Source organism: Phyllostomus hastatus, unplaced genomic scaffold (genome assembly GCF_019186645.2).
Source record: "Phyllostomus hastatus isolate PE091 unplaced genomic scaffold, TTU_PhHast_1.1 phas_scaffold_78, whole genome shotgun sequence".
Taxonomy (NCBI): Eukaryota; Metazoa; Chordata; class Mammalia; order Chiroptera; family Phyllostomidae; genus Phyllostomus; species Phyllostomus hastatus.
The window spans coordinates 114563213-114582131 of NW_025334041.1; positions in this window are offsets into that span (position 1 = coordinate 114563213).

Below are 18919 nucleotides of genomic sequence, written 5' to 3' on the forward strand. Positions count from 1 at the left end.
CAGCAGGGTTTCTTTCTTTCAGGGAGACACAGCTGAAGTTCACAGAGAGCCTTGTAAAGGGCCAACACAAAAAAATTTCATTTGCACTTACCCTGCCCTCAGGCAAAGGCAGGGCAGAGAAGACCAGAGATGCTTGAGGAGTTTGGGGACAGTGGCTTTGGGGAGAGAACTGAGGGAGCAGCCACCAAGATCCTGGTGCTGAGTCATCCCCCATACTGCAAGAGCCATCTTGCTCAGGAAGACCACTCCCCTCCAAGTGGCATCAGCCTGAGGGGAAGCAATAGCCCTTCCCACAGGAATTGGTCTTCCCTACCCTGTGGTGCTTAAGCCAGGCTGCTGATTACAGAGTGACTGAAGATCAACAACTGAAGAAGTCAGTCACACACTGTGGATTGCTGGTAGTCTGGAATAGGCTGCCTACAGCCAGACAGGGACGCCATCTGACATCACCAAGGGCAGATCCAGAAAGAGGGGGCAGTGGTAAATACTACCTACTATTTTTTTAAGATTGTATTTATTTTATTTTTAGACAGAGAAGAAGGGAAGGAGAAAGAGAGGGAGAGAAACATCAATGTGTGGTTGTCTTTCACAGGCCCCTTACTGGGGACATGGCTGGAAACCCAGGCATGTGCCCTAACTGGGAATCAAACCAGCTACACTGTGGTTTGCAGGCTGGTGGTCAGTCCACTGAGCCACACCAGCCAGAGCAATACTAGCTACTATTGAGATGAATTCCACAGTCTTCTCCATGATTTGCATAATTTTCTGTCCTGCATAGCTTTTTCACATTCATTTCTTGTCCTTTAAGTTTGTGCATATTAAGTCACTATTATGGTTCATTTCAAATCTCGTATTTTGTTCCTGCCTTCTCTTACTCCATTTTATCTTCTCATTTCCTCTGCTTATTTTTATTTTAAACTTTATTTTCTCTCTTGCCATGACTTGTTTCCCTTCTGTACTCTTACTATTTCTCCCCTCCTCAGCTTCTCAAAACCATTTTTCTCATCATTAGTCATCTCACATTCTTTTTCCTACTCAAAATATCTTTATTGTCTCTCCACTTTTAGTCTTTGCTCATTAGTTGAGGATATGGTAGTGGTTGTTTCATTTCTTCAATTTTATTTCTAGATATTCCATATTTTTATATTTCAAATTTCAAATTTTACTGTTTCCCTCTCCTATTTCATTTTGCCTTCTTCCTGACCATTCTTTTTTTTATTTTAACTTTTAATTTTTCCTCGTCTTATCCTGGTTTTCACTCTTCACTCTTAGTATTGCCTCTCCCTCTATCATTTCAAAATCACTTCCTTTTCCTCTAGACATCTCTTAGGCTTTTATTCCTTTTCCCTCTTATTCCCATCCCATCTCTATTAATCTTTACTCATTGGTTGTTGATATTGCTGGGGTGGATCTTTTTATCCAATTTGACTCCTATTTTTATCACTCTCTCACTATATATTTTTTAAAATTCTGTTTAAACCTAACACTATATGCTTCCATTCTTTTACTGCATTCTGCCTTCTTCCCTCCTTTTTTATTTACTAGGTAAATTTTACTTCCTTTCTCTCATTGCCTTGTCCCTATTCCTTCCTCTTATTATTTTTCCTCCTTCTACCCTCTCACAATCATTTTTTTCAGTTAGTGATTTCATTTTTCCTTTATTGCAATAGTCTTAATCTCTTTACATCTTTATTAATACTGGTTCATTTGCTGTTGATAGTGTGATTGTGGGTGGGTGTTATTTTTGCAGGTGTGGGTTTGTTTCTTGGGCTGTTTAGTTTTGTTCTGGAACCATCGGTATAACAGTATATAAGATGTGGTGAGTGGAGTGAATCTCAGTCAGCCCACTGGGGGGAAGGACCCACCAGGATTGACCCAACATCAATAAAATTCAATTATATATCTTGGCAGAGAACCAAGATAAATGGCATAAAGGGCATCCCAAGAACAAGTTCAGATCAAGGAGACTGCACCACTGAATCCCTCAGGGCTCTTACCACAGAAGTTCATACCATGAAGACAGAGAGTCAAAGCAGATCAGTCTAATATGCAGAAACAAACAAGAAGAGTCACCTAAGGTGACTCTTCCTGTTTTCCAATCAAAAGGAAAACAACCCCCAATCTAAAGGAAAGAGGGATCTCCAGAAAGAGTGCTAAATAAAATAGAGGCAAGCAAATTATCAGACATTGAGTTCAAAATAATAGTTATAAGGATGCTAAATGAGCTCAGTGAGAACTATAAAGAACTTCAGGGGAGCTACAAGGAACTTACTGTGAATTATACCAGCATGAAAAAGGACATAGAAACTATCAATAAGAGCCAGGAGGAAATGAAGAATATGATTTCTGAAATGAAGAACACAGTAGAAGGAATTAAAAGCAGGCTAGATGAAGCAGAGAAGTGGATCAGCCAGCTGGAGGACAAGGTAGAAAAAAACTCCCAGGAAAAGCAAAAAGAAAAAAGAAAAAAAAGAAGAGAAAAGAGACTCAAAAAGAACAAAGAGGGTTTAGGGGAGCTGCAGGAGAACATGAAACATAATAATATCCATGTCATAGAGATACCAGAAGGAGAAGAAGAGCAAGGGATAGAAAACCTGTTTGAAAAAGTAATGACAGAAAACTTCCCCAACTTGATGAGAGAAAAAGTCATGCAAATCCAGGAAGCATAGTGGATTCCAATCAAGATGAACCCAAAGAGACCCACTCCAAGACACATCATAATTAAAACAGCAAAATTCAAAGATAAAGAGAGTATCTTAAAGCCAGCATGGGGGAAACAGTCAGTAACATACAAGGGAACTCCAATAAGGGTATCAGGTGATTTCACAACAGAAATACTACAAGCCAGAAGGGAATGGCAAGAAATATTCCAAGTAATGAAAAGCAAAAGCCTGAAACCAAGACTACTCTAACCAGTAAGGCTCTCATTTAAATGGAAGATGAAATAAAGAGCTTCCCAGACAAAAAAGAAATAGCTAAAAGAATACATCTCCAGCAAACCAACATTGTAAGAGATGCTGAAGGAACTGCTTTGAGAAAATGAAGGAAAAAAGCAAGAGAAAAAGGAACATGGGTACAAAGGGAAAAAATGGCAATGAATAAGTACCTATCAATAATAACCTCAAATGTAAATGGCTTAAATGCTCCAATCAAAAGGCAGAGGATAGCTGAATGGATAAGAAAACGTAACTCGCACATATGCTGTCTACAAGAGAGCTACCTCAGAGGTAGACCTACCTGAAAGATCTACACAGAGAGAAAGTGAAGGGATGGTAAAAAAAAAAAAAAATATTCCAAGCAAATATACCTGAAAGAAATGTTGGGGTAGCAATACTTATATCAGACAAAATAGATTTCAAAACAAAAGTCATAAAAAGAAACAAAGGAGGACACTATATAATACTCAAGGGAACAATCCACAGAGAAGATATAACTTGTAAACATATATGCACCCAACATAGGAGCACCTACATATATAAGGAAAATCTTGAAGGATTTCAAGATATAGATACCAACACACTCACAGTAGGGGATTTTAACACCTAATTGTCAAAAATAGATGGATCTTCCAAGCCAAGTATCAAAAAGGATATTGTGGCATTGAACAACACTCTAGATCAAATGGACTTAATTGATATATACAGAACCTTTTACCCCAAAGAAGAAAACATACATTGAAATCATATGAAGTATCTTCTTGGATCACAAAGACCTGAAAGTAGAAACCAAACCCAAAGAAAAAATTTAAACACATTCAAATTCATGGAGACTGAATAACATGTTATTAAAAATGAATGGGTTAACAATGAAATCAAGAGAGAAATCAGAAAGTTTCTGGAAACAAATGAAAACAAACACACAACAGACCAAAACTTATAGGACACAGCAAAGACAGTCCTGAGAGAAAAGTTCATAGCAATACAGCCCTATCTAAAAAAGATAGAAACATTTCAAATAAACAACCTAACCCTACATCTACAAGAACTGCAGGAACAACAACAAAGAAAGCCCAGAGCTAGTAGAAGGAATTAAATAACCAAGATCAGAGCAGAATTAAATGACACAGAGACTTAAAGAACAATTCAAAGGATCAATAAATCCAGGAGCTGGTTCTTTGAAAAAATAAACAAAATGGACAAACCTTTAAGCCAACTCATCAAGAAAAAGAGAGAGAGAGGGGACCCAAATAAACACAATCAGAAATGAAAGAGGAGAGATTACAACTGATACTGCAGAAATACAAAGGATTTTAGGAAATTACAAACAACTACATGCCAAGAAATTAAAAACTTGGGTGAAATGGACAAATTTCTAGAAAAATATAATCTTCCAAAACTGAATGAAGAAGCAGAAAGCCTGAACAGACTGATAACAGCTGGTGAAATCAAAGCAGTAATTCGAAAAACTCCTGGCACACCAAAGCCCTGGACTGGATGGTTTCACAGGGGAATTTTACAAAACATTTAAGAAGAACTAATCCCTATCCTTTGTAGACTATTCCAAAAATCCAAGAAGAGCGAAGACTCCCAAATTCTTGTTATGAAGCCAGCATCATCCTAATCCCAAAACAAGATAAAGACACAACAAAGAAAGAAAACTACAGGCCAATATTACTGATGCTAAAATCCTCGACAAAATATTGGCAAACTGTATCCAGCAATATATTGTAAAGATCATACACCATGATCAAGTAGGATTCATCCCAGGGATGCAAGGATGGTACAATATTTGCAGATCAATAAACTTAATACATTATATAAACAAAAGGAAAGACAAAAATCACATGATGATATAAAGAGATGCAGAAAAAGTGTTTTATAAGGTATAGCACCCATTTATGATAAAAAACACTCAGCAAAGTGGAAGTAGAGGGAGCATTCCCCAACATAATAAAGGCCATATACACCAAACCTACAGTCAACATCATACTCAATGGGCAAAACTAAAAGCTTTCCCACTAAGATCAGGAACAAGACAAGGATGTCCACTTTCACCACTTCTATTCTACATAGTACTGGAAGTCCTAGCCACAGCAATCAGACCACAAAAAGAAATAAAAAGGCATCCAAATTGGAAAGGAGGAGGCAAACTGTCATTGTTTGCAGATGACATGATAGTGTGCACAGAAAATCCTATAGACTCCACCAAAAAAACTACTCAACCTAATAAGTGAATTTGGCAAAACTGTTGGACACAAAGTCAATATTCAGAAATTGAAGGCATTTTTGTACACCAACAATGAAATATCAGAAATATAAATCAGGAAAAAAGTCCTATTTTATATAGCAACAAGAAAAATAAAGTACCTAGAAATAAACCTAAACAAGGAAGTAAAAGACCTGTACTCAGAAAACTACACAACCTTGAAGAAAGAAATTAAGGAAGATATAAACAAATGGTAGCATATGCCATGTTCATAGATTGGAAGAATTAACATCAACAAAATGGCCATACTACCCAAAGCAATTTACACATTCAATGCAATCCCTATTAAAATACCAATGACATATTTCACAGATATGGAACAAACATTTCAAAAATTTATATGGAACCATAAATAACCCCAATAGATGCAACAATTTCAAGAAAGAACAAAGCAGAAGGGATCACAATACCTAATACCAAACTGTATTATAAGGCCACTGTAATCAAAAGAGTTTGGTACTGGTATAAGAAGAGACACATAGATCAATGGAACAGAATAGATAACCCAGAAATAAACCCAAGTCTCTATAGTCAATTAATATTTGATAAAGGGGGAAGAAGCATAAAAATGGAGTAAAAATAGCCTCTTCAACAAATGGTGTTGGGAGATCTGGACAGCAACATGCAAAAAAACAAAACTTGATCACGAACTTACACCATACACAAAAATATAGTCAAGATGGATGAAAGACTTAAATATAAGTTGTGACACCATAAAAGTCCTAGAGGAGAACATAGGCATGAAAATCTCAGATATCCCACACAGTAATATTTTCAATAACATATCCTCTAGAGCAAGGAACATAAAAGCAAAAATAAGCAAATGGGACTTCATCAAAATAAAAAGCTTCTGCATAGCTAAAGAAAACAGGATTTAAATGAAAAGAGAACCAACTGTATGGGAAAACATATTTGAAAGTGAGTCCTCAGACAAGGGTTTAATTTCCAAAATATAAAAAGAACTCATATGACCTCATGGCAGGAAGACAAAAAATCATTTCAAAAATGGGCAAAGGATATGAACAGACACTTCCCCAATGAGGACATGTAGAGGGCCCAGAGGCATATGAAAGGATGTTCAACATCACTAGCCACCAGAGAGATGCAAATTAAAACCACAATGAGATACTACCTCACACTAGTCAGAATGGCCATCATTAACAAATCAACAAACAAGTGCTGGTGAGGACATGGAGAAAAGGCAACCCTAGTGCATTGTTGGTGGGAATGCAGACTGGTGCAGCCACTGTGGAACACAGTATGGAATTTTCTCAGAAAACTAAAGATGTAACTGCTTTTTGATTCAGTGATCACAATGCTGGGATTATACCCTAAGAACCCTGAAACGCCAATTCAAAAGAACCTATGCACCCCCATGTTCCCAGCAGTGCTATTTATAATAGCCAAGTTCTGGAAACAGCCTAAATGTCCATAAGTAAATGAATGGACCAAAAAGGTGGCACATTTACACAATAGAATACTATGTCACAGAAAGAAAGAAAGAACTCCTACCCTTCACGATAACATGGATGGAACTAGAGAGTATTATGCTACGTGGAATAAGCCAGGCAGTGAAAGACAAATACCATATGATCTCACCTATAAGAGGAGCCTACTGAATAAAACAAACAAAAAACCAAAATAGAACCAGAGGCATGGAAATGTAAACAGAAAAGACACCAGCATTCGGGCTGCCAATCCAATAAGCAATGACAGTGATTGAATCTTTTATAGGCGCTTTATTTAGATGGCCAGCGATCCGAGAAGATGGTGGGTTCATACCCTAACAAATCATCTTCCCCTTTCTTTCCTGGCCAGATCTTTTATAAGGGGGTTGGGGAAGACAAAAAGAAGTCAGTGAGAGTCCTTGAAGTTCGCAGCTGCAGCACTTCTATCCTGGGCAATTAGCTATCTCCAAGTGGGAGGGGTAGTTGCCTGCTCTTCCTGATATGGATGTCTCTAGGCAGTAATCTCTAGCCAGTACCCCAAGAGGTCAGCAGCTTTTTCTCAGGTGCCAGATGGGCCTTATCTGTAGTTTCTGAAACAAAGAGCTTAACATATGCATTACTTGCTAGATTTATGGCTATTTACCTTAAGCTAAAATTTTCCAAGTCTTAAGCCCCCTATCAGAAAGAAGGAACAAACTTATAGCCACCAGAGGAGAGAGGGTAGCAGGATAAGGGGGAAAAGACAGAGAAGTGTCTAGTCAAGGGCATGTATGAATGACCCACAGACATGGACAACAGGGTGGGGATGGACTGTGGGAGCAGGGGGTGGGTGGGCAGGGGAGAGCAACAGGGGAAAACTGGGATAACTTTAATAGATAACAATAAAGAAATACCTAAACAAATATAATATGATAAAAAGGAAAAAGAAAGAGCTAAGAGCTGAGAAAGCTAAGATTCTGTGGTATTCTGTAGGTCAGGGAGTTTGGTAGGAAATTAATATGATGCTGTCTTATAGTAAGAAAAAAGTGTTTAAATGTCTTAATTTCAGGAAGGCAGATGTAGTAGAGTGTAAGAGAGTAGGCAGAAGGAATTGCACACACACTTGCACACAAACAAACGAAAACCCTGAGGAGGAGGAGTATATGCGGCTTCCTTCCACAGACCAAGTTATTAAAACTCCCTGAGCCTGTTTTCTGCTCTGTAAAATGAAGATGGCACTGCCTGAAGGCAGTCCTAAAAGCTAAGACTTAAACCTTAAAACTGGTAAAAGTTATGTGAAATCCTTTTTGTATGAAAAATGGCTACAGGAAGAAAGAGTATTCCCTTTGCCAGAAGCAGAAAAGAATCTGGCTGTTACTCTACTGATAAACATCACCTGTCTCAAGAAAGAACGAGTCCATCTTCAACAGAAACGGAATCCGTCAGCAAGGAGCATGAGAGAAAAGAAGGTATGAATGATTGGGAAGTCTCCAGCCCTGACTGGGGAACAAAGCGTTAGACAGATAAACTGATGCAAACGTGCACACTTCTCCTTATTGTCGGGACAGATCTATCACACCAGCAGAGCCTGATGCTGTTAAACACATGGGTTCTCCAGCCAATCTTCCTTGTTCTGATTTCATGCTCAAAAGCTCCCTTCTGACAACCTGGCTCCCTGGGATGTTTTTCCATGGTGAGGGAATGTACTGGTATACCGGAAAGTTACATTTCTCTCTATAAATTACAGCATTGGAATTCTGTGGTCTCTATTTTCCTGTGGATTTGGTTGATATGAATCAGCACGCCTAAGTCCAATAAAGCTCTGAGAAACTGACAGTTTGTTTGCTGAAGCTGTAAGGCTTGGGGGTCAGACCCCGGGTTGTGATGTGCTCAGCAGGTGGTGCACCTCCAGGTGTGTTGGTAACTAGCCAGCCACACACTGTCTAAGTTCAAAGGGGTCATGCAGCTTAGATGAAACAATGTATTTGAAAGGGTTCAGAAAGCTGTAAAGTTCTTTAGGGGAACAGTGAAAAGTATCTACCACATGGTAAAAGAATCAAAGTATGTACTATCGACCTTTGCCCATCTGGCTATTTGGGACCATCTGTGATACAAAAGAAAAACTTTTCCAAATAGGGACAATGGGTATATCAGCTCCTTGAAGAATGCAGGGACAAAGTCAGCCATTGAGTTAGCTCTTTTTTTTTTGTTGGAATAATTTTCTTCCAGAGATAAAAATTCTGGATTTTCCTTATAAGAATATACCACATACTGATACAAAAGTACAAAAGTCTGGAACAAACACTGTCTGTTTTGTGATATATATATATCACACACATACATATACATGTAAATATATAGTACTTAGGATGTGCCTGGCAATTAGTCCAGCTATATAATTTGTAAGGCCCTATGCAAAATCCAAATGTAGAGCCCTTTGTTCAAAAAGCAAGAAAAAGTACTATAAAATGTATTAAAATATAAGTATTTTCCCTTGATTTCATGGTCTCTTCACTTGTTATATCGGTTTTTATTTGCTATTTAATGTCATCCAAAGTAAAGAAAAATTTAAAAATTATTAGCATGAATTTTATTGCCCATCTTTATATCACATAGCACCAGCTTTAGATGAAAATGTAAGAGCGCTTACCTTGTGTGTACAATCATCAAAATCATACAATTTGTACTTCTCACAGGTCATGCATGCATATGTATTTCTTTCTTGCTAGATCAGAGGAAACATTGCATAAAAATAATTCAGCTGTTTTTATTCCCATCCTGATACATGCACATTCTCCTAACACTCGCTCCCTTCTGCTTATTCGTGAATAAGGACAGACCGACAGGAAAACAACTTTGAGTTATTTCCCTTTCCTTCTATGTCATCATTTCAACATAAGTATTTGGCTCATACAAGTTAAGAAAGAATTGGTTATTGTGTTTATCAGACTGTTACTGGCTTCTTTCTGCCTTTGAAGAAAATTCTGTCTTGAATCAAAACGATGGATGCTTGGGGCTGTCTGCACTCTCACGTAACCAGTCATAGACATAACACACCCACCTTGTCCTTGCCTTCAGCCCACTGAGCTCCCATACCTTTATGTCCCCCAGAACTCTGTGCTCATGGGGCATCACTAACGAACGGTACATGCTAATGCATCAGCAAGCAACAAAGCCATCATGCGTATTATATGTACCTCCTCTGCTCATGTGCATGGTTATAATTATTCAGAATAATAAGAAATTATGAAGAATTTTAAGACAGCAGCAGCAGAACATTAAACCAAGCATGGGACGTGCTGAGCACGGTGGCTTGTGCAAAGAGGACAGGTCACAGGACAATGGGGCCAGCCTTCACAGGCACTGCATGCACTAAGAACACATAATTAAATTTTTATAACAACTGCATGAGGTTAACACTATAATTATCTCCCACTTCAGAATGGGGAAACAGACTTGAAGAGGTTAAATGGATCATTTAAGTGCTAATAAGAGCTAACAAGTGGCAGAGCTGGGATTTGAACCCAGGATTTTAAAGTTAAGAAAACATGATCTTACCCTATTTACAGTGTTGCTTCTCCTAAAGGTGTGGATTTTAAATTTAATCCCTACTTTCCGTGGCTCTTCCTACTTCCTTACCCTCTAAATATCTAAAAAGCAATTCATATTCATCATGAAGAAATGCACAGATATTGTGGGTATTTACTGTAATTTACAGTTTACTTTAGCAGCTATAATGAATAGTGATAATAGTTAAGACAGTGCTTCCTATGGGCCCAGCCATTTGATGAGGTTGCTGCCCTTATTACCTGTGCTTACAGACATAGAAGTTTAGAGAAATTACGTAACCTTTGTCAGGCTCAGCGGAAGAGTCAAGATTTGGCCTGAGATCATGTGACATCAGCATTTACGGGCTTACATAGTTTGTTCTAGCACGATAGTTTTCCCATTGTTCACTTTAATGATGCCAAGGGTGAGCAGCTGGGACCAGACTTATATAGATACAGTTTATTTCTGCCAGTTCAATCCCACAGGCTCAAAAATTAGAGGTACAATTTAATTGCAAGAATAAAGTGTTTGACATTTTAAATGTGTACCCCAGTGCACGCTCAATGTTCTCCTTTAAGAGTTTCTTTCTCTGTTTGAAGAAAGTTCAAATAGAGTCAGCTTAAAATGAAATGCCAGAAATATAAAGCCACAAAAGTTTAGAATGCTGCCCTTATGGAAAACGCTATCCCTAGCTGATAACCTATAAGCAAATAGAGGTAGTAACTGGATGAGCTCTCTTAATTAAATCCAATAGAGGGAGAAAGTTCAAGTCCTAGCCTTGCTTCTAATGTCCACTAATACTACATAATTCTCTAGACAAACTTGAGATCAGAAGGGAGAGGCATGAAACTAGAAAGTTCCAAGATCAGTCTCAAAAAAGTTTTCTATTCAGAAGCTGCTTTCAGCATAGCACAAATGTTACAGAAGATCACATAATTAATAACAAAAGCATAATAAGAATAACCATCTCCAAAATCTTACTAAATTAGGTGGCATTAAAAAAAGAAAGCCTAAAGAAGTAATTTTGGTTCAGGACATAACATTAACTTAGTAGCTAAGGGACTATTAAAAGTCCAGAAACACTGTGTGATGATGGAAGACTTTTAAATTCCTGGAAAATTTTCAAAGCACATAAAAAAGTTAAGACTCTTCTTCTTAACAGATTTTTAATTATAAGAGCTTTTATTTGACAGTAGCTGAATTTTTTTATGCTCCATTGTATATCCTGCAATTAATTGAAGACCCTTCATGGAACAATTGTTCTATTGCTGTTCACCTAAGGAAATCAGCATATCAAACACAGTTTCAAAATAGCTAAAAACCTCAACTCATTCTAAAAAGCAGGAAATAACAGAAAACAGAAGCACATTTTCCAGTGGAGGGGTGGGAATGTATTCCATTCCCTATTCTCTCATTGGCTCTCACAGCTCCTGTATTTTCTATTTTTTAAACAGAAGCTGACTTAGCTGGAGTTCCTCCCCACAACAGAGCCGGACATGAAAGATGAAGTGCAATGACGTGGTGAGAAGTCTGATTGAGGCGCTGGGCATGAGCAACAGGGGGGCTGAAACAGAGCCGGAAGAAGAATGCAAGGTGGCACTGCGGAGGTGGCCACAGCAACCAGGGGGAAACGGGCTCCAGGTGAAAGGATCACATGAGAAGTCACGTGAAACAGACCTCAGGACAGGTGTCTGCCTGGGAAAAAGAAAAGGGGGATTTATCCACTGGCCCTCATTCACTGGTCAAAGGACCCCTCCCAACACACTCATACACACATACACATGCCCACACACGTGTGAATGCCCAGTGGGCTCCTGTGGAAGTCTGTCACCCCCGGGAGAGAGAAGCGGCAGGTCAGGCAGACAGAGACAGGCGCTGGGCAGACCAGAGATGAGTGCTGACAAGGTGCTCCTGCGTGAGGCTGAGGGGAGCGGGCAGGGAACAGGTCACTGCAGCTGGGCTGCAGGAAAAGTGTGGCGGAGAGGGTTTGAGTGGTTCCCCAGAGCAGCCTGATAGATAGGACACGTTCACCTCAACACACTTCCACTCGTGAGTTCTGAGCAGCTGCCTTACACACATTTTGGTGGCAGGGAGAAATTGCACTACTCTCTAGGTAATAATGACGATGTTACAAAGGATTCACCAACATGCCTTCAAGTGGATTTAAATTTTCTCCGTTCCCAAATCCCACATCATTTTGAACCCCTCTCTGCCTCTAGTGAAGAGTGAGCCCCCACGGTACCCACATTTGCCTCCACATTTGCCGCTACGTTCTTCACCTACACCCCGGGGACTGCCCACTCTGGCCGTCCTCTCTCCATCGAGAATATTCTCCCCTTCCCACGGCACTGGCAGGGCTAGGCACGCCCTCTGTAGAGATGAACATTTTCGCCTCCACCAGCGTTATTTCTTCAGCTTCTCCTACATCTCTGCATTGACTGCCATCATCCTCACTTTCTCTTTCTTCTCTCTAGTGGTGAGATTTCCCCAAGATTCTGATCTTCATCCTCAAAATTCCCTCGGTGATCGCATCAGCTTCCCACCACAGAAGGCCCTTTTCCCCACTCCCAAACTTCCAGCGCTCCTTCAGCCGCGGCCTCTCTGAAGCCGCTGTGAGTGTGGAAACCACCATCTCAAATGCGGCCTGTTCTCAGTACGTCTGTGACTTTCCTCTGAAACTGTCTCCTTCTGTATTTCCTCTTTCTGCTAATGACACATTCATTCTTGCAGCCTCCCAGGGCGTAAGAACCGTTTGTCAGCACTGCCCCCAGACCCCCGCCACTTAGTCTACATATTTTTCAAAAAGAAATAGGATATGATTTACCTCCTCTTAAATAATTCAACAGAAAACACACCCCAACTGTAAATCCCCTGAAGTCATTTCTATCTTCACTTTATGATCACCCCAACATGGTAACCTCTTGGTCTAGAAAAAGCGGGGGTGGAGAGGTTCACATCTGGAAAAGATCTATTCACTCAGCACCAGCCAAGGGTTTGGCTCAAACTCTGCTTACAACTTTTTTATATACCTAGTCAAATAATTCTTATTTAACATACATGAATAAATGTGATCATATCATGCATTTCTTTCATTCATTTTAAATTGTACTTTACATTTTACTTTTCTCTTTGTTCCCCAACCCACCTATATAACTTCCTGCCTGCCTCTTTCCCAAGTTAACAACCTAAAATATGTCCTTTCATTCTTTTCTCCATGCTCATGTACTCATATACATATTCACATATATGTGTGTGTGTGTATATATGTATATACACACATGCCCATATATAGTCTTTAGTAATACATTACAACAATGGGATAATACATAAATTGTAGCTATTACTTTTTCTGTGCAACTTCACAGAAGTCTTTCAAAGCACCTAGTATAGTTGTCACTCATTGTTTTTAGTGGTTTGGAAGCACAATAATTTATTTATCCATTTTATTATTGGTGATTCTTTCCTATCCTGAATGATGTTGATGTAAACAACCTTGCAGATAATCCTTACAGACTTAAAAAAAGTTTCCTTTATTTACAATAGATTATCAGGAAAGGGATGACTAGCCACAAGGGTATGTGTGCTTTTTTTTATAGATGTTGAGGGATTGCTTTCATGTTTCTCTTAGCAATTTATAAACATGCCATTTTTCTCACTCCCAGATGGCAAGATTTATGTTCATCTCAATATCTGCCAGTCTGAAAAGTAAAAAGTGAAATCTATCACTATAATTTATCTCTTCCTGACTACTAAAGTGTTTGTGCACCTTTCAGGTATTTTTGACCGTGCAGAATTTTACAGCTATAAATATTTGTTTCATATCTGTTGTTGCTTTTCTATCATTTAGATTTTTCTTGTCAATTTTTTAGCCTTTTGTATAGCATAGATATTAGCTTTTTTTCTTCTGCTTTACCTGTTTTTTTTTCCATATTTATTATTGGGTTATTCACTTCATTCATAGTATCTTTGCCATGATGAAAACTTTAAAATTGTATATTTTTAATTAGTTTTCAGATTTCTTCTAGAGCTGATTGTTAGAATCTGCTGCATGTCTCTAGAAGGTTTACACCATTTCCTAGAATTTTCTTACACAACTTTTTATTTCTTACATTTAAATATCCTAAACCAACTGAAGATTATTTTTACATGGAATAAGAAAGAGGCCCATTTTTTAAATTTTTTTCTCAGTGGGCAGTTAGTTCTGCTCTAGTAAACAATCCATTGTTTTTATTTACCAAATAAGTATGTTTTAAATAACCCATTATTTTATTCTATGTTGAAATACAGCTCTTTTTTCATATGTTAAATACTTATATCAGGATCTGCTTGTGGGTCCTTTAACCCTTCCAAGGTCTCCACTTTGTCTGTTCTGTGGTCATACTATGATGATTTATGAGACAGAGACTTTCTGGTTAGTGATACATTCTGAATCTAAGACAAGTACTTCTCAGTATCCCTCCCTTGGGTACTCTCGAAGATTTACTCTTATATATAAACTTAAAAACTATTTTATTAAACAAAAAACTTTAGATGCTAACTATAAACATATTAGATATATATTAAGTTTGGTTAGACTTACATTTTTATGATATTAAATCTCCTAAGGCAAGAATAAATCTCATTTACTATCCTTAGATTTTATAATGCCCTTCATGTGGTATTATGCTTTTCTTGTTAAATTTATTACCATATAATATGTTGATATGTTGCTATCAAAATTAGACTGTTTACCCTCTTTCTCTTTTTGCACTGAACTCAATCAACCTATTTTAGACTCGGCTTTCCAAAACCCCTCTTCCTTGTATAGTTTACAGTTTCGAGTCGGCCAAAGGTGATGCTGCATAAAATTTTGGAGGCAGAGACAAAATAGCAGCCGTTAGATATAAGCAGTTTCCAGTTTATATTGCTCTTACCCTGCTCTCCCTCCTGACCGCGGGTCCTTCTGACAGACTGCGAAGCCTCCAGCACATCACTAGGACTCACAGAGGCAGTGGCCATGGAGAGCCAACAGTCATCCACTGGCATCTGCACAATCTCCTATGAACTTCCACACCAGGCTCCTGCACGATTCCAACAGAAGTGAACAGACACACTTATTCTTCCAGGTGTACACGCTATGGAATACCCACACCAGTGTTACAGAGCAACAAGGGGGGCCTCAAAGGGCAATGTACTATTCACTGAAGGAACCCCCCACATTCGTTCTGTCCACCGCCAAAGGAAAGATATCTCTCAGTGCCCGAGATTCAGTGAAAAGGAAAGGAATTTATTATTCACTCGAAATAACACAAACTAAAGTTCCCCACAAATGCACACAGTCCTCCCAGCACCCTCCACGTGGCAAAAGGGAATACTTCCAAAGCCTCGTGGTCCTGACTTTCACCCAAGTCGCATGGTCCCAACCAAGACACCAAAGCTGCGTGGTCCTAAACAGACACGTGGTCCCAAAAAAGGGAGACGCAGTCCCAAAAGAGAGCCGTCTGGTCCCAAAAAAAGATGCCAAATGGCTGCCTTGCTGGGTTTAAATCCCAGTGCCAATCTCCTTCTGCAGCCCCATTTCCGGCTCCTCCCACAATTGGCTACAGCTGCCCGCATTCTGGGCAGGTGTGGCCCTGTAGTATGGAGCCAATTATCTCCAAACTCTTCTGGATCCTATTACAAATCCCTATTTGGGGCTCCCCTCTTGGCTGTACCCTGTTACACCAGGGCTGGTTTGTCATTTTTCTCTGCTCCTTCAGCTCTCCTTTTGGGACCTTTACTCTCTCAGTTCTGTCCACTGCATAATGTTTAATTTATTTAATAAACCTCCCCTTTTCATAATACTCATTACAGTTAACTCTTGAGCAACACAGTTTTAAACTGTGCAGTTCCACTCACACATGGGTTATTTCAATAAACACCTGTACTCTCTTTGATCTGCAGTCAGGGGTGTGCATGTGCACAGGGCCAACTGCATGCACTGATATATGCCATTTTACGTAGGGGGCTTGAGAATTCAAGGACTCTCAGGACTGTGGGGGTCCTGAAACCAGTGCCCTGCTGATACCAAAGGTAGTTTAGTTTAGGGGGAGTTAAAAGTTGCATGTGGATTTTTGACTACATGGGGGTCAGTGCCCCTAACCCCCATGTCATTCAAAGGTCAACTGTAGTTTCTCTTCTCTGATTGAAAAACAACAAATACTATAGGAAAAGCATTGTTTTCATATGTTTATATTCTACCCAACCACTTTACCAAATTATCTTACTAATTATATTAAATTTTTTGAAAAATGTCTTCTTTTCCAGTATCCAATATAATTATTAAGAAAAAGAGATCGTTTCTTTTTTACAATGTTTATATCAATTATTTTCTTTGTTAATTTGTTTGTTTGTGTTGATGACATTTGTTAGAATGTCCAGGTCGATGTTGAATAAGATGAAAAAACAAACTGTAGGTGGGTGATACAGTAGCATGCAGATTACAATTTCCTGATACAATCTTAGGAGGAATGCATTATGCTCCTTAGTCTCCTATACTCTCTGAGCCTCATAGGAAGGAGGACTTGGCCCATCAGTGCAGCCCCTTGATTTCTTGGGCTAGAGTCTGACACATGTGTGTAGGTGTGTATAGGTATGTGTCTATGTTGATGGTGGTGGTGGTGGTGGTGGTGTGTTCTTTGGGAGTGAAGAACCAGAGCATGTGATCCTTTAACTACCTTATACTGCTAACAGAATGAAGATATTTCTGCTAATTGGTAAAAACTGGGGCTTCCAAGAAGTCCTGTCTACCAATAAGCATGATGACAGACACAGAATCAATCTCAGCCTGGACATCAGGAGTCGCCATTGCAGGACACTCACACTCTTTTGAGAATCCCTCTGGGAAAGCCTACTCTCAGGGGCATGCACGATTTTCTCTAGACAAATAAATTCTTATTTCCTTGGAAACCGTATCTCCAGTCTCTGGTTTCAACAACTCTCCCAACCTAATAATGCTTAACAACATGTTGCCTTCTGCTTCTAAATGACACAAGATTCTCCTGAATAAAGTAGTATATATGTTACAGGGTGCAGCCAAGAGGGGGGACCCCAAATGGGCATTTGAAATTGAGTCCAGAACTCAAGGTGTCCAGGAGATTTTAAGGTGTCTTCACCCCTTCCCCCACAGGTGTGAGTTGGGGGAAGGGGCACCCAGAGCAAGAACATGCAGGGCAGCTTTGCAGCTAATCCATGGCATGGTCATTTATCATACCTATAGCCTTTGGCTGGTCACTTAGATATGCTAAATAGCTATGGCCATGCTCAAGGCCAGGGGGATGGAAAGGGACCTCCCCCCCACAAGATGGGACTGGGGGGCAGGTCCCCCGAGTTACAGCGCCTGCATGGGAGCTGGGAGAAGATTGGCTCCATGACATGGGGTCACACCTGCCCAGACCCACGATGGCGACCAGAAAAGCTGGAGAAGACAGCAGAATGAGGGCAAGTGTGTCCGAGTGTAGGAGGAGTCAGAAATGGGGCTGCAGAGGAAGACTGGCACGGGGATTTAAACCCAGACACGGCAGCCATTGAGGGGAGAACCATGTGGCCTTGACAGAGTGGAGACTCCCACAGCCCTGAGAGGGAGAACCACGTGGCCTTGACAGAGTGGAGACTCCCCCTTCCTACAGCATCGAAGGGAGAACCACGCAGCCTGGACAGACTGGGGACTCCCCCTTCCCACAGCATTGAGAGGGAGAACCACACGGCCTTGACAGAGTGAAGACTCCACAGCCCTGGGAGAGAGGACCACGTGCCTTTGCCAGAGTGGGGACCCCCGCAGCTCAAGAAGGGGGAACTACCACCTGGTTTTAGCAGAGATCCTGGTGACTCAGCTGAGGGTGCTGGGAACCCAGGGAGGTCTCCCAGTCGAAATGGAGTACTAACTGGGAATAACCAGAGGACTGCCTGAGCCATGGACTTCTATTTCCTTTCCTGAGATACCATACTCTGGACTGGGCAAAGGGGGAAGGAAGGAAGGACTGTGTCTGTGGGTGTTTTAAGGGACTTTAGGATTTTTGATAAAGACATTAGGTCACTACTTTAAGTTTGTATAGCATTAAATAAACATTTCCTTTCCTTTTCACGAATCTCTGGCATTGAGAGACGTCTTTCCTCGGGCGGCGGACATAACGGACCCGGGGCCTTCTTTCAATAATAGTATATCGTCCCAGGCCCCCCTTGTTTGTTCTGTAACATATAGACCTCCCTATTTTCTTAATTCCTGTACATAATCATCATATAATTCTAATTGAATACTTTGTAATCAGTCCTTCATCTTATTTTTAAGTGGCCACAGACTATAGTTATAACCATCAGAAAAAATCTTTTCAGTCAATTAACAATCTACTGTACAGGGAAATTTAATCTCAAGAGACTGAGATAGCATAGGAAGAGGCTTTTTAGGTGCACTTGGAAATCTGAAATAGATATGGAGTCTTGTCACTTAAGTGAGAAGTTCCTTCTATGTAAAAGCGAAGAAGAGAAGGAAGAAGGAGGAAAAGGAGGAGGAGAAACAGGAGGAGGAAAATGAGGAGGAAGAGGAGAGGAAGGGAAATAGGAAAAGGGAAGGAGGATGAAAAGAAGTAGTGAGGTATGACAGTGAGACTTCAATCAGAAAAACAGAAAACATCTCAAGTATTTATATCAGAGGGAATTTAATTCAAGAGATTGGTTACATGGGTAATGAAGGAGCTGAGAAATCAAGATAATCTCCCAAATTA